This window comes from Prionailurus bengalensis, chromosome D2 (assembly GCF_016509475.1).
Source record: "Prionailurus bengalensis isolate Pbe53 chromosome D2, Fcat_Pben_1.1_paternal_pri, whole genome shotgun sequence".
NCBI lineage: Eukaryota > Metazoa > Chordata > Mammalia > Carnivora > Felidae > Prionailurus > Prionailurus bengalensis.
In genome coordinates this window covers 61,053,550-61,070,295 of record NC_057351.1, presented here as the reverse complement: position 1 = coordinate 61,070,295, position 16,746 = coordinate 61,053,550, and the positions used below count along the sequence as shown (strand labels likewise).

Here is a 16,746-nt window from a genome sequence, read left to right as displayed (position 1 = left end):
AATATCAATATAATATACATATTATATATCATGCTGCAACTTGCTGCTTACATTCAGCTATATGATTTTGAGATAAATCTATATTAACATATAGATCAAGGTCACTTCTTTTAAATCCGCTATAGAATTCCATTATGAGCATTCTACATTTTATTTAGCCACTCTCCTAATGATGGGCATTAAGGCTGATTCCACATTTTCTTTCTTTAAATTTAATTTTTAAAAAATTTTAAAAGTTTATTTAACTTTAAATATTTTTTATTGTTTTAAAGTTTATTTAACTTTATTTATTTAACTTTAAATATTTTTTATTTTTTAAGTTTATTTAACTTTTTTCTGTTAGCACAGAGCCTGATGTAGGGCTGGATCTCATGAACAGTAAAATCATGACCTGAGCTGAAATCAAAAGTTGGACGCTCAACTGACTGAGCCACCCTAGCACCCTCACATTTTCTTTTTTAACAATATCATAGTAATTATCCTTATACACACCTCCATATTACATACAGTTAGATAAGTAGAAGTGGTATTGCTGAGACATGGATTTAATAGATGTTGTTCAGTTGCCCTCTAAAGTGGAGGTGCCAGTTTATATTCTTTTGATATTATGAAGATTGAAAATTGTTGCCAATCTCAGTTTTAATTTCCATTTCCTTGGTTACCAGTGAGATAGTATTTTTTTAAAAAATTTTTTTTCAACGTTTTTTATTTATTTTTGGGACAGAGAGAGACAGAGCATGAACGGGGGAGGGGCAGAGAGAGAGGGAGACACAGAGTCGGAAACAGGCTCCAGGCTCCGAGCCATCAGCCCAGAGCCTGACGTGGGGCTCGAACTCACGGACCGCGAGATCGTGACCTGGCTGAAGTCGGACGCTTAACCGACTGCGCCACCCAGGCGCCCCGAGATAGTATTTTTTTTGTGTGTTTGTTAGCAATTTGTATTTACTGTGAACTGCCTATTTATATTATTTGCCCATTTTTCTAGTAGATTTTTCTTCTTATTGATTTGTTAAGAATCCTTTGTATGTTCCAGATACAAATCCTTTGTTTTATATATTACAAATTTTTTCTTAGTTATGTCTTGTTTGTTTCCCAATTTTTAAAGTTATTACATGTCTCTGATTTTTAAAATTACTTGTTCTGATTTTTTTTTGGAAACACAGTTCTCGATTATAAAAGTAGTATAAACCATGTAGAAAACCTGGGAAGTTTATGGAAAAGTATAAAGAAGAAAAGAAACCACCCTGAGTAACATACTTATATATTTCCTTTTAGTTTGTGTGTGTTTGTGTGTGTGCACTTTTTCTTGCTGTTGGATTTTATATACATATATATGTGTGTGTGTGTGTATATGCATATATACGTATATATATACATATACACACACACACACATATATATATGCATGCATTTTATTTGCTCAGTGGGATGGTCTTTAGACAGAAACCCTGACCTTTTTCCAAAAACACTTGGTTTAAAGATGGTATTAGATGAACTTCCAACTCCTATTCCTTTTTCCCACATAATCCTGAAAAATCCAGCAGGTGAGAGGTCCAAGGCCTGTCCTCAGCTGACCTGAATTGAAGTTGGCTCAAAAACCACCAGAGAGGTAAAAAAAAAAATGCTCCAGCAGAGCAGTTATTTAAAAGTCTTGAAGGTTTTAGTTGATGGCAAGCGCAATGAGTCAATAGTGCAGAAGCCAAGAACTTCACTGTGTGAATGGAAGGCAGTAAGTCCTATAAGGAGGAAGTTAGGGGACTGCTTTGCTCTGATGGTACTACAAACATTTGATTCCGTTTTGGGTGATATACTCTACAGGAGCCACATTCAAACCTACTAGGTTCATGAGGAGAATGAGGACAAAGACCTTCCCTCCCCCAGTAAAGGGAGATACTGGTCCAGAACAAAAGACGACCTTGGGCAGAAATCTTCAAGTATCTGAAAAGTAGAAGTCAAAGAGAGATTAGACCGGTTTGTTCTCTGAGGCTCCCAAGGGATAGGACTTGGGCCAGAAAGTAGAGGCTTCAGAAACACTTTATTACCGTTGTCAGCGCTGCTGAGGAATGCATTGCTCTGGAAATAGTGGGCTTTCTGTCCACTATTGGGGTATTCTTTAGAATTGGTGGTGGGTCAATACAAACATTTATTGAGTGCTGTGTGCCAGGACTGTGCTAAGCACCTTCCCTCTACTATTTCATCCGGTAACACCTGTACGTACTATTGTTATCTGTTCCTGTATTATAGATGAGGGAACTAGGTAGTGAGGTCAGGTAATTTGCCCAAGGTCACACAATTTGTAAGCGGTGGAACTGGAATTCCAGCCTGTTCTGACAAACTCCAAAGCTAGTGATTTTAATTGTCAATGGGATTCAAGGGTGCTATGGGGGTCTGGACCAGAGTGGCTTTGAGGTCCATTCGACCAGAAGATTCTGTGACTGGGAAAAAGGGTACCCCATCCCTCTAAGGAAAAGCGTTGGAGGGTTGGCCAAGGCTAGGTAGCCCCGGGCCTTGCTGAGGGGCGGGGCACAAGGCCAAGGGATGCAGACCTAAAAGACATGTAAGGATTGTCAACACGCGTTACCCCACAGCTCGGCAACAACTGATGTTCTGTTGTTTGTGGATCTAGCAAACCTGAGCGCTAGAGCCCGAGGCGCGCGCGCCAGCATAGCGGCTCCTCTCTGCCGGAGCAGCTAGGGAGCGTCGTGGCGACCGGGTTATGCGGCGGAGCTGGGGAAAGAACAGTGCGCCGGTCCCTGGCACGGCGCGAGCTGGGGGCGGTGCCAGGGCGGCGGGGGCGGGGAAGGCGCGCGCCCAGGCGGCTGCGGCAGTTGCGCGCTGGGATTGCTGCTGTGCGGCGGGGCCGGTGAGTGCGGCTGGACCCGCGGGAGGGCGGGGAGGGAGCGGGCGAACGAGCCAGCAAGCACGCGAGGGAGGGTGCGTGTCCGAGCGCGCGACTTGGGACCGGGGACCGGGGACCGGGGGCCAGCGCCTGCCCCTGCCCCACCCGGGCCGCTGCGCCCCTCCCAGCGCTCGCCTGCGTGTCTGAGGGCTCGGCGCCCGCGTCCCCGCACGGCGTTCCCACCCCCCCGCAGCTCGCCCCTGCCTCAGATTGGCCCCTACCTCCGCGTCGCGGCGACGCCCCCAGCCTCACGTCACGCCCGCGCCATTGTTTCCATGCCTTCGGCTCGTCGGGACTCGCCTTACCCTCGCAGCGCGGCCCTTCGTCTCCTCAGAGCCAGCCTCGTCGTGTCACGTCCTGTTCCCCCGCTTTCCTCACGCTGGTGGCAGCCCCCACCCCGCCTCAGGCGGATACCTCTTTACTCAGTTCTGCTTCTTTTTCCGGCCGACGCCGGCTTTCGCCTTCCTCGCCAGAGGCCAGCGTTTCCGCCCTCTTGATGGGCGTCTCAACCCGTGCGCTTTCGGGGTGGACCCCAGGGAGCTAGCGGACAGTTGTGGAAGGAGGCGAGGTTGACAGCGTTTTAGCAAGACCCGCCGGAAATTGCCAGCTTGACAAGCCCACATGCCAGTTCTGTCCTTGCAGTGCTTCTTGGCAAGCTCACCGCGAATCGCAAACCGCCGCAAAAACCATGCTGGTTCTTTCCAAAGGGCTCCCAAGTCCGGGGTCAGCTGTCCGGTGGCGGTCCGTTCCTTTCCTTTTCTGGGGATCCCTGAAGCTGGTGATAGTCGAGAGGGGAGATGCACATCAGAGGCCTGAACCATTAGTCGTTAAGCATAACGTTTGGGGGGTTTGACGTCAGTAGGCCTCAGCTTTTAAAAGCAGTCGGTAGAGCTTGGTGTCAGATTTGGTTTTTTCCAGTGCGGTCGGCCCCGTTAGGTTTGAGGGATGTATTGAAAAGTACAGTGCTCTGCAGTGACTAGTCACTTTATAGGGTTGTTTGTGTCCGGATGCAGAGAGGTTCTTGGTTGAACTCTACTTGTTTCATAATGGCTGGACACTGTTCATTTTGCCTCTTCAGAGAGCAGGTGCAATTTCTGTTAACTAACTTGAAGGGAGGAATGTTGAAACAGTACCATTTACCATGGAAACTTAATGTGATTTAGGTCTTCTTGAAATTTACTAGGACATTTTTCTTTCCTAATTTAAGTTTTTTAAAGTAGGCTCCACGCCCAAAGTGGGGTTTGTACTCAAAACCCTGAGATCAAGAGTCACTTGCTCTCCCACTGAGCCAGCTAGGCTCCCCTACTGAGACACTTTTCAGCAATGGTTAGAATTTATCTAGATGAAGACGTCCAGGCCTGTAGTGGTTAAGTTCCAAAGGACACAGCTAGTCAGTAATTAAAATGAGAACTCCATAGGCCAATGCTAGCACACACAGACTTTATTTCTGAAATTCATTTCTTTTGCAATATAAGCCATTACAATTTCGGCTCTTATAGGTTGCTGCATTTACTGTCATTAACCTAGAATTTAGTAATCAGTCTGTAAAATGAGAGGGCTGAAGGAGATGTTCTGCAAGGTTTTGGTCAGTTCCACGATTGGATTCCATGTATGAAAATTTGTAATTAGCTACAAGTTTCCAAAAGTTTGTAATTGTGGGGAGATTTATGTAGAGAGGTATTATGTATCTGCAAGCCTTACTACTGACATCAGGTGTATCTTCCTAAAGGAAACCAGTTGACAGTGGGATGTTAGGAGGAGGGATGTTCATTCATCTGTCTCTCTAGGCGTTTCTGCTGTTTCATGGGGGAAAGAAAGCACTCATAACATGTTTGTTTTAATACATCTTTTCATTGCTCTTAACAAAAAGCTTAATTCAGTGAAATACTGAGGAACAAAAAACAACCCCCAACCTTTTCATACTATTTATGACTGTGTTCTTTTCCAGTTCCTCATCTAAGCATTGTTTTTATGTAGTTTATTATTTTTTTAGTTTTTTAACGTTTTATTTATTTTTGAGAGACAGAGACAGAGTGTGAGCAGGGGAGGGGAAGAGAGAAAGGGAGACACGGAATCTGAAGCAGGCTCCAGGCTCTGAGCTGTCAGCACAGAGCCTGACTTGGTGCTCAAACTCACCAGCCATGAGATGATGACCTGAGCTGAAGTCCGGTGCTTAACTGGCTGAGCCACCCAGGCGCCCCCTGTTTTTATGTAGTTTAAATTACTATGTACGTATTTTTTTAAAGCTTATTTATTTTGAGAGAGACAGAGACCCCGAGAATGGGGGAGGGGTAGACAGAGAGAGGGAGAGAAAGAATCCCAAGCAGGCTCTACACTGCCAGTGCAGAGCCTGATACAGGGCTTGAACCCATGAAACTGTGAGATCATGATCTGAGCTGAAACTAAGAGTCAGTTGCTTAACTGAGTGAGCCACCCACACGTCCCTGTACATACTGCTTTTAATTTTGCATTTACCCATATTTCTGAGATGGCCGTGTATCTGAAGAATTCATCTACTTTTCATTTGTAGAGGCTCTATAACATGCTTTTATAGCAAGTAGTCAGCACTGCCCGGCATATAGTCTCTCAGTAAATTTTTGTTGAAGGAATGTAGTATTTTGAACCACTTAACATCTATGAAAACAAAATGTTAAATATCACAGGGCATATGTGAAGTGACATTTGAGCAACAAAGGCAGTCAGTGCTTTGAGCCAGTAAACAGCATCACATATGTTTGAGGGCCTAGTTTTTGGAGTCTGGTTTGAGACCTGGCTTGCAACTTACCATCTCTGCAACCTTGGAAAACAGCCTCACTCAGTTTCTCTCACCACCAAAAAGGAGAAAATAGAACAAATTTCACAGGGTTGTGTGGGTTAAATGGGATAATTCCATTGAAGCAATACTAACATACGTTAAATTCTCTATAAATGTTAGCTGTTACTGTTTATTGTTGAAAGTGGGAAGATTACTGCATGTTTGTGGGATCAGGGAATAGATAAAGATGGTGACACAAGAGTAAGAAGATGCAAAAGTGGATGTAGTGAGGGTTTAATGAATAGGTTGCTCTCACTAAAACAAAGTGGTAGAGTAATAGTATGAGATAAGGCTGGAGAGAGAATTTCTGGTAAGCTGTTTTATAAGATATGCTACATGGGTTTCTTGCAATAGAGCAGAATTAATGAAATAAGCTAACCTTTTTTAATGAGTGGTTGGTGTTCGCTTTGTTTTTTAGGTTCAGACCAAAAAAAGTTCTTTGCTTTAAGGAAGTTGATTGCAGATTGTTACAGATTGCCAAATTCCTTGTCATTTGAAACAGCATATCTTATATATGACTTTTGAAATTTGGTTGCGTTTTGAGATTGGTTACCAGAGCTTATGGTGGCTGTCCTTCATTTGTTCCTTCCTTTCTTCCTCTTTCCCTCTTTTTTCTTTTTTAAAGTTTATTTATTTATTTTGAGAGAGAGAGACACACACAGCATGTGAATGGGTGAGGAGCAGAGAGAGAGGGAGAGAGCGAATATCAAGCAGGCTCTATACTGCCAGTGCAGAGCCTGACATGGGGCTAGAACCCATGACTGATATCATGACCTGAGCTGAAGTCAAGAGTCCAATGCTTAACTCACTGAGCTACCCACGTGCCCCCTCCTTCTTTCTCTCTTAAATGGAAAACAACTTATTAGCAAGCCCTCCCCCCCCCAAAAAAAACCCAGTAAAAATGGCAAAATTGCCAGCAGAGCAGAAAAACTGCCCTCTTTTTGGGTAGAGCACAGAACCAGAAGGTTTAAATTGACTTGGAGAGCGCTGAATTATTTGTTCCTACCTTTTGTGTGTATCTTGATTGGGAAGCAATATCAGGAGTGTAAGATGGAAAAGCCTGCTATGTCAGGATCTGCTTGGAAAGAGAAAACTGAAGTCTGAGGCCTGAAACTTAATGGATAAAACAAACAAAAACAAAAATATATGGTTTGTTGGGAATTAGTATGTTTCCATTTCAGACGTCCAGTGGCATATATGTTTTAAAAGCTCCTTGGTTCAGTTTAATGGGGTTTCTTTAATGTTAAGATTTATTTTAAAATATGAAATACTTTTATATTTCAAATGTTTTTAAACATACAGAAAAGCATGTAATGATCACCTTGTAGGCCATGATGTTTACTTTGTGTATTTTTCTCTCTTTTTTTTAGTTTATTTATTTAGAGAGAGAGCAGGTGTGAGAGAGCATGGGAGGGACAGAAAGGGAGAGAGAATCCCAAGCAAGCTCTGAGCTGTCAGCACGGAGCCCGATGTGGGGCTTGAATTCCTGAGCCATGAGATCATGACCTGAGCCAAAACCAAGAATCTGACACCTAACTGATTGAGCCACCCAGACACCCCTGTATATTTTTTTTCTATTTTCTAATTGTGTGTTTTCTTTTTTCAATATAAATTTTTCAAAGGGATAAAACTACAGATACAGCTGAGGCCTGTATGTATCCTTGTTGATCCTGTTTCCCTCTCTTGCCTTCTCTTGCCCTCTTCTAAAGGTAAAGATGGTCATGAATTCAGTAATTATCATTCCCGTTATGTTTTTTTTTACTTTTACTAATATGTATATATCCATAAAAGTACATATACTCTTATGTTATACATATGATTCTGCAGCATGGTTTTTTTGTTCAGCATTGTTTTTGGTATGTGTGCATGTGGATACATAAGTCTTTACTAGTTCATTTTAGTTGCCCTATAGTATTGCATTATATGAATAAACCAGTTTATGGATTTTTAGGTATTTCTGATTTTTTTTTGAAGTGAAGTTTAATTTTATTGAATAGTGTATAATACAGCTTTTTAATCATAAAGTGTAATGAGAATTCCACCATGAACCTGTCACCTTTGGTATTTCTTCAAGGGAATAAATCTGTAATTTCTACACAGTATCACTTTAAAACAATAAATCTCGATTCCTATTTAGAATAAAGCAAGAACCTAGCTGTGGGACCTAAAGTTTATAGCAAAACAATAAAATATTATCTTTATTTATTTTATTTATTTTTATTAATTATTTTTTAAAATTTACATCCAAGTTAGTTAACACATAATGTAATAATGATTTCAGGAGTAGAATTTAGTGCTTCATCACTTACATGTTAACACCCAGTGTTCATTCATCCCAACAAATGTCCTCTTTAATGCCCCTTGCCCATTTAGCCATCTTCCCACCCAGAACGCCCCCCAGCAACCTCTAGTTTGTTCTCTGTATTTAAGATTTTTTTGCTATTATTAATGAAGCATAAACATTCTTGGATTGTCATCTTATTTACATATGTGAGAATTCTAAGCTTAGGGAAATCTTAGGTTGTAGAGTATGAAGATCTTCAACTTTGTTAGATAATGCCAAATTATTTTCCAGAATGCTAAATCCAAAATCTTAGCAGATTGTGGGAGTTCCCAGTTTGCAATATCCTTACACTGATATTGTTTAGAGGTTTAAATTTTAAAACAAATAAAATTTCATTTTAATTTGCCTTTTCCTGATTATAAGTGAGATTGAGCTTCTTTACATCCATTTATTATAAGGTTTCCTCTTCTGTGAATTGCTGTTTATAGATTTCTCTTGGCTTGTTTACTTTTCCATCATTAGTTCCTAGCTCTCTTTATGTACTAATCCTTTCTCATTTGTGGTGTTGCAGATACCTTCTCAGTGTTTAATCTCTTTTCCTGTGCAGAAATTTTAAATTTTTATTCCAACTTTTTATTTGCAATAAATTTCAATATAGAAAAGTGCAATAATGTTCAATGAATTTGTCTTTCATTTGGATTCACCAGTTAACATTATGCCACGTTTTTTCATTTATACATTTTTTTCCTGAACGTTTTGTTTTTTAATGTTTATTTATTTTGAGAGAGAGAGAGCAGGGGAGGGGCAGAGAGGGAGAGAATCCAAGCAGACTCTGTCAGCGCAGAGCCCGATGTGGGGCTGGATGTGGGACCCAGTGCGGGGCTTGATCTCGTGAACTGTGAGATCATGACACTTAACTAAGTGAGACAGTCAGGTGCTCCCTGAACCATTTAAAAGTAAGTCGCAGACATCATGACACTTCATTCCTCAAATGATCTACTTGAATACCCTAAACAAAGATGTCCCGTAAAACTACACATTTAACATGGAGGTAACATTATTATCTAATACATGGCGGATATTAAAAATTTCACAGGAAAAAATAGTTTCAGAGCGGTTCCAATAATGACCTTTATAGTATTCTTCAACCTAATTCATTGGTGCCCGGATCTAGTCTGAGATCACAAATTAATTGCATTTAGTTGCCATGTCCCTTTAATTATTTTTAATCTACTGCAGGTTCCCAGCTTTTTGTTTGTTTTCTAAACATTGATGTATTTGAAGAGTCCAGGCCAGTTGTTTTGTAGAACAAAGCTGTAATAAAAGTTAGGTGAGTGTGTTCTCTCAGAGTATCTTTTTATACTGTACTCACCCTTCTTGTGATGACATGAGATGATAAAGTGCCCACAAGATGAGATGAAGTGAATGGCATAGGCATTGTGAAGTGACCGTAAGCTACTATTGATCATCCGACTATAACAGAAGGAGGATCATCTGCTTCTGGAGGTTGCAGTTGACACCAGATAACTGAAACCACGGAAAGGAAAACCACTAATAAAGGGAGACCACTGTACTACATTGTGCAGAGGCTGCAAATATTAAACATCATGGGCTCTAGCATTATAAATAATTATTAAGCACTATGTGTCAGCTGGTGTTCTTAGCACCTTGCACTTATTAATGTATTGAATCCTTGTTCCAAATCTGGCCATTTTGAAGTGGAGGAAAGAAACTGAAGTGATTGTGTAATTTGCTCAGTCATAGAGCTAGTTAAATTAGTGTTGGAGGCAGATTTTGAATCCAGACATTGTGGCTCTAGAATGTATGCTCTTCATCATAAGTAGAATTCTGTGATGTTGGTGAAATTATTTAACTTCCCAATGCTGTTTTCTTCTTTGTATAATGAAGATAATAGCACCTAACTCATATGGTGGTTGTGAGAAGTCAGATGAAATATGTATAGTGCTTAGAATAATACATGAAAAAATGTGAATGCTTAGTAAATGTTAGCTGTTATGTTAGCATTATTAAGGCATTGAACTTATGTATCTCTGGATTTTTACCAAATAAGCAGACTAATCCATAAATGAATTTATAAACCAAAAAGTGAAAATACTGTGATGATTATTTCTGCCTTTCTGATTTTTATCTTTTTTTTTTTTTTTCGTGAGAGTTAAGATTACAGCTAGAACAAAGTTGAACGATGAGCCAGGAACTCATGGGTAAAATAATTCGTTCTTTTTGAAATCAAACAATTTTTTACCTCCTTTTTAAAAGAATGTTCAAGAATTATTATTAAAGGTGCAAAGAATTGTATATTGGCTCAATGTGAAAAATGTCAGGCTTAGTTACCTTTATGCTTTTGAAAGACCTTAGTTAATTATAGCAATATTTTATTTTTTATTTATTAAAAAAAAATTTTTTTTTTCAATATTTATTTTTGGGACAGAGAGAGACAGAGCATGAACGGGGGAGGGGGAGAGAGAGAAAGACACAGAATCGGAAACAGGCTCCAGGCTCTGAGCCATCAGCCCAGAGCCCGACGTGGGGCTCGAACTCACAGACCGCGAGATCGTGACCTGGCTGAAGTCGGACGCTTAACCGACTGCGCCACCCAGGCGCCCCAGTTATAGCAATATTTTAAAGAAATAGATGGCATACTACATATCGTCAAGCGCATTCATTTAAGATGTCTTCTTTACATGCTTTCTTTTTCTTTGTGTCAATAACCATGTTATTGTTGAAGGTCTGGTGTTACTCAAAACATTGTTAGAAGAAACTTTCATATGTTGATGTAGAACAAAAATACTGTATTGTGTGTGATACGGCTCAAGTAACAGAATTCCAGGAGTAGCAGTGGTAGAATGTTTAGGAGAACATAACAAAATTCAGGTCTCCCTTGTATATTTAGGAACTTTAGGAACATGTGAAGTAAATTTGTATTTTCCAGTTCGTTTCAGACTAGAAATTGGAGCATATTATTGCTTGAAGAAGAACAGATTGTCAAGGCAACAGGTACTGCATTTCTCACTTGACAAGATCTCTTCTCAGTTTTGTTATTTTCCATCAGAGAACAAAGAAGCTTTTGTTCCAAGGCCTGATGTCGAAATGTTAGCAAAATATTACGTTAATCAAGCCAAGAATCTTGTGCGTTTCTGAACCAAAAGTAAGATTTCACAAAGACTGTTTTAGAGCGTTAAAAGGAACTTGTGCAATTCTTGCATTTTCAGGCTTACACAAGAATTAGCTTTTAAAGAGCAAAGAGCTGCCAAGTGTATAGGTCTAGGAGCTCCATTTTTTTCTGCCTGTGTGTATCAAGTCGCGGTTAAAAGAACTGGGAAACAGCAGCAAAACAAAACAAATCTCACCTTATGGTCTTCTATTTTAGAGAAAGAGACTGACTCTTACTGTCAAAATATATCATGTCTGGAAGTGTTAATGTGCAAAAAAAGAAAAAGGGTATGAGAATAGCAAATAATATGTGCGCAAGTTTGTTAGTTGCAGTTTGTTAGCTTTCGCTTGGTGTGCAAACTATGAATGCTGGCCTTTTACAGGAACGTATAGTACATTTGCAGGGTAAATGATAGAACTCTGAATGAAACTAATGAAATGAAAATGAACAAAAAGCTGTTACGAAGTGTTCAGAAGATAAGAGGTAATGAAACATTTAACACAGTTTTATTTTAATACAACAGTTTTAAGGAGTCTCCCTTTTGGGGAAAATATCTCAAAATATTTTATGTGATTATTTTCTTCACATATTTTATGATTAGAAGGAGTTACAAAAATAACTTTCAAAGCTGTGGTTTGTTTGAAAGTGCTGTTCTTTGAGTTAGAGGTGACACAATTGTCGGGAGGGAAGAATTTTCTCTGCCCTTCAAAGTCCTAGCTGGACTAAGAAGTAAATTAACATGGGACAGATTAACAGGAAAAAGTCAAATTTAATAGCATACATAGGGGGACTCCACACAGACGTGGAAATTCCAGAGATGGACAACATGATGCTTATATGTGCTGAGGAGAGGGGTAGGGGCTTGAGGAGATACAAAGGGGAGAGAGAACTTGAGCAGGAAGGTGAGAGGAGATGGTTGGAAGACAAAGATTGCCTTGTTATGAAGATAAGTTTCTTAGAGGAGTTTCTATTATTAGCTCTCTTCTTGATAGAAGCAGGCAATTGAGGGACAGGTAAAGAGCTTCTGAATCTGCTAGGTTTTGTTTGCTTTTAACTGAAAATGGTGGCCCATCCTGGGGCAGCCTGCCATTGGCTCCTGTGCTATTAACTATAGATTTTATAATTTAGATTTTCATCAGTACTGTTAGATAAATTAATCTATATCTGTGTCTGACTCCCCTTGTTTTCTAGGGAATACATTTGTAAGTTTGTTGGTTTGTTTGTGGTCATGTTACAGAGGGGACCCTGAGCCATACTTAATGTTAAAACTAACTGACTTACCACTATACTTTCTTGGTTTACTTGCTCATTGGTCAAGGAATAGCGTTATCAAGGGCCATGAGTAAAGTATGCCTACTTATCAAACAGATGCTGAGTGGAGACTTATCAAGGGTTTGCAGTAGGCAAGAAGCCTGTTCCTTACTGTTAGACCAGCCAGTAAAAGTGATTCTACAGATGTGCATTTTCCTTTCAGTAGAAATGGCCCACAGCAGTATTGTCAGTATTCTTCTGGTTCAACATAGCTTACAGTTCATATATAACTTGTATTAATTATATAGATTGTGTATTTAAAGCTGTTAGCAAGTTGTCAGAACGTAAGGAAAACAAGGTCATATGAAATATTTTGTAAGTATCCTTAGTATCATAACAAAGGAAATGTTTTTAAAAAGTCAACTGTAATAAAGTAATTTTACTACTTTACACACACTCAGGCACACATTTACACAAATACAATGTGCCTCCTTATTTAGTTCAATACCAGGCCTTACAGATGGAGGATTATCTTTAACTCTTCTTTTTCCATAAACTAGTTTAATATATGTAATATGCAGTTAAAGTTGTATTTATGAAAATTAAAATAAATTTCAAGCTGGTGAGAAAATTTGAAGAAACCATTCAAAATTATTCTTATTCTTTCCACCCAAGTTTCAGAGCGGTGTTCAGTGTTCTTAGAATGGTTGATTATAAAACTTAGAAATTTCAAGTTTTATATTTAAACACAAAATAAATTCCAGTGAAGTTTAGTAAAACCCTGAGTGTTCATACTTACTTGCTGTTATCAATACTCTGTTATCTAGATTGACCTACTTATTCTGGTGAACAATGAATGTTTGATTCAGTATATCATATATATTAAGCACTTTGCCAGATAGACTTGTGCTACATAATGTGTTTACTTGCTACTCACTTCTTTCCAAGTAAATTACTGATGTGAGCTGAAACATTTAAAATGGTTTTACTAACCAGGTTTACCCTAGTTTCAGTTACTCTTTGCTTCCTGTTTTCATTAGTTGCCTGGAGCCGTTGGGGCAGCTGTTTTTCCTTTTAGGGGGTGGGGCAGGGATAGGGGGGTGGTGACATCATTAGTGGTGAAAGGAGCGGGTATGTTGAAATATTTTTACGTGAAACAACAATATTTCAAATGCTTGAAAGTTCGTTTCAGTTGTTACTCTTCAGGGACAAGTATTTTGTAGGCTGTGTATTTTATGTTGAAACAAAGAATTTTCTAACTGTACCACTATTGTTTGAAAGGAATTATAATTTGAGCTTTTTATTCCGTATTAGTCACTACTGTACCTTACTGAATAAAACTCCTCTTAAGCTTGATGTTGTAAACAAGTGACAAATGAAATATTTACCTACTTATTGGAACTATTGTCTCTTTTGTTTTTTTGGCCAATTGATAAAGTATCATCATCTTTAATTTTAATATTACTAAAGAAAATAGTTAAGCATTAGATAGATTGACTCTGGATAGTGTTCAAAAGTCTGTCATATAGTGTTAAGATGTGTTAGATAAGATCATAGTAAAATTGTCATATGAGGAATTATTTGAAGATGATTATTTAAAAAATCTTACCCCTTATCTTCACATAACTGTAGACTTCATGGCAGATTTTATTCCATGTTAGTGATAATGTGATTACTTAATAATTTATGTTTACATTTTAGTTAAAGTTTTCTGTTCTCTTCGTGAGAGTCTGTAACTTGAATTTTTAAAAGAAAATACATTTTGGAGCACCTGGATGGCTCAGTCAGTTGAACGTCCCACTCTTAAATATATATTTTTTGTTTATTTTGAGAGAGAGAGAGTGCATGCAGGCAAGGGAAGAGCAGAGAGGGAGAGAGAATCCTAAGCAGGCTGTGTACTGTCAGTGTGGAGCCCAACACAGGGCTTGATCTCATGAACCATGAGATCATGATGTGAGCCAAAATCAAGAGTTGGATCCTTAAGAGACTGAGCCACCCAGGTGCCCTGCTCATCCCACTCTTGATTTTTGCTCAGGTCATGATCCCAGGGTTGTGGGATAGAACCCCACATTGGGCTCTGTGCTCAATGTGGAGCCTGCTTAAGATTCTCTCTCTCTCTCTCTCTCTCTCTCTCTCTCTCTGCCCCTCACCCTCAGCTCTCAAACAACAACAACAACAACAACAACAACAACAACAAAAGGTATTTTTTTAAATGGTTTTTTCATTTTTTTTCACATTTATTTATTTTTGAGAGACAGTGCAAGTGGAGGAGGGGCAGGGAGAGAAGGAGACACAGAATCTGAACCAGGCTCCAGGCTCTGAGCCGTCTGCACAGAGCCTGATGCGAGGCTTGAACCCACAAACTGTGAGATCATGACTTGGGCCAAAGTTGGATGCTCAACCAACTGAGCCACCCAGGTGCCCCAAAGAAAAGGTATTTTGTTGACGTCCATGAATGACCCAGGAAAGTGCTTTGAATTTTCCCTATAATAATTTGAATAAAGGAATTAAAATCTGTGGGGAAAATCTTTTCTTAGTGTAGTTACTACCTCTCATTTTTTTGTGTGTTTATTTTGAGAGAGAGCAAGAGTGGGGGAAGGGCAGAGAGAGAATCCCAAGCAGGCTCAGCACTCAGCAAGGAGCCCATGGGCTAATCCCAGGAACTGGGAGATCATGACCTGAGCCAAAATTAAGAGTTGGACACTCAACTGTGCCACCACTCAGGCGCTCCTCTACCTCTAATTTTTGAGGAAAGAAAAAGCCTGACTTTAAAAAACCGTTTCATTGAGGTATAAATATATGCAATAAACTGCACATATTTAGAGTATACACTAAGTTTTGATGTATGTGTACACATGTGAAATAATCACCATAATTAAGATAATGAACATATCCCTCCCAAAAGTTTCTTTGCGTCCCTCTTTGCCTTACTCCTTCACCTCAGTCAACCACTAATCTTATTTCTGTTACTGCAGATTAGTTTGCATTTTCTGGAATTTTATGTAAACAGGATCATGTAGTATGCAGTCTTGTTTGTCTGCTTTCACTTAGCATAATTCTGAAATTTATTCATGTTGTATATCAGTAGTTCATTTTTTTTTTAAGTTTGTTTATTTTGAGAGAGAGAACACCAGGAAGGGAGGGGCAGAGAGAGGAGAGCATGAGAATCCCAAACAGGCTTCAGACTAGTGTGGAGCCCCACGTGGGACAGAAACCCACAAACCCTCAGATTGTGACCTGAGCCGAAGTAGATGTTTAACCAGCTGAGCCACCCAGGAGCCCCAGTAGTTCATTTTTTTTTTTAATTGCATAGTATTATTCCATTGTATGGATATACTACAGTTTATCCATTCACCTGCTCATAGATGCTTGGGTTGTTTTACTTTATGGTTATTACAAACAAAGTTGCTGTGAATATTTGTGTATAAGTCTTTACATGAATATTTGCTTTCACTTCTTTTTTTAAATTTATTTTCACATTTATTTATTTTTGAGAGAGCATGAGTGGGGGAGGGTCAAAGAGAGAAGGAGACACAGAATCCAAAGCAGGCTCCAGGCTCTGAGCTGTCAGCACAGAGCCCGAAGCGGGGCTCGAACCCACAAACTGTGTGAGATCATGACCTGAGCCAAAGTTGGACGCTCGACTGATTGAGCCACCCAGGTACCCCATTTGCTTTCATTTCTCTTGGATAATTAGGAGTAGAAAGGTTGGGCCATATAGTAGATACGTGTTTAACTTTTAAGGAAATGGAAAACTTTTCCAAAATGCTTGTATCATTTTTATATTTTCAATCAGTAGTGTATTAGAGTTCTAGTTGCTCTATTTCATCACTAAATTTGGCATGGTCAATCTTCTAAAAATTTTAAGCTTTCTTTTTTTTTTTTAATTTTTTTTTTTAATGTTTATTTATTCTTGAGACAGAGAGAGACACAGCATGAATGGGGGAGGGGCAGAGAGAGAGGGAGACACAGAATTGGAAGCAGGCTCCAGGCTCTGAGCCATCAGCCCAGAGCCCAACACGGGGCTCGAACTCACGGACCGCGAGATCGTGACCTGAGCTGAAGTTGGACGCTGAACCGACTGAGCCACCCAGGCGCCCCTAAAATTTTAAGCTTTCTAATAGTAATGTAGTGGAATATTACTGTAGTAATTTGCATTTCCCTGATGATAAATGACCTTGAGCATCATTTCATATACTTAATTGCCATCTATCTTGATTGATGAAACATCACTTCAAATCTTTTGCCTGTATTTTTATAATTGTTTGTCTTATTGCTGTATTTTGAGAGCTCTTTGTGTATTCCGGATATAATCCTTTTTCAGA

At 39.4% G+C, this 16,746-nt stretch overlaps 1 protein-coding gene across 2 annotated transcripts in view; it reads left to right on the top strand.

The window, feature by feature from the left end:
• Positions 1-2,795: 2,795 nt before the first annotated feature.
• Positions 2,796-16,746, top strand: part of NT5C2 (5'-nucleotidase, cytosolic II) — a 101,361-nt gene continuing 87,410 nt past the window's right edge. For both annotated transcript variants that reach the window (XM_043597414.1, XM_043597411.1), the window contains exon 1: positions 2,796-2,863. The gene's annotated coding sequence lies outside the window, so the exon portion shown is untranslated. The remainder of the gene's footprint in view (positions 2,864-16,746) is intronic.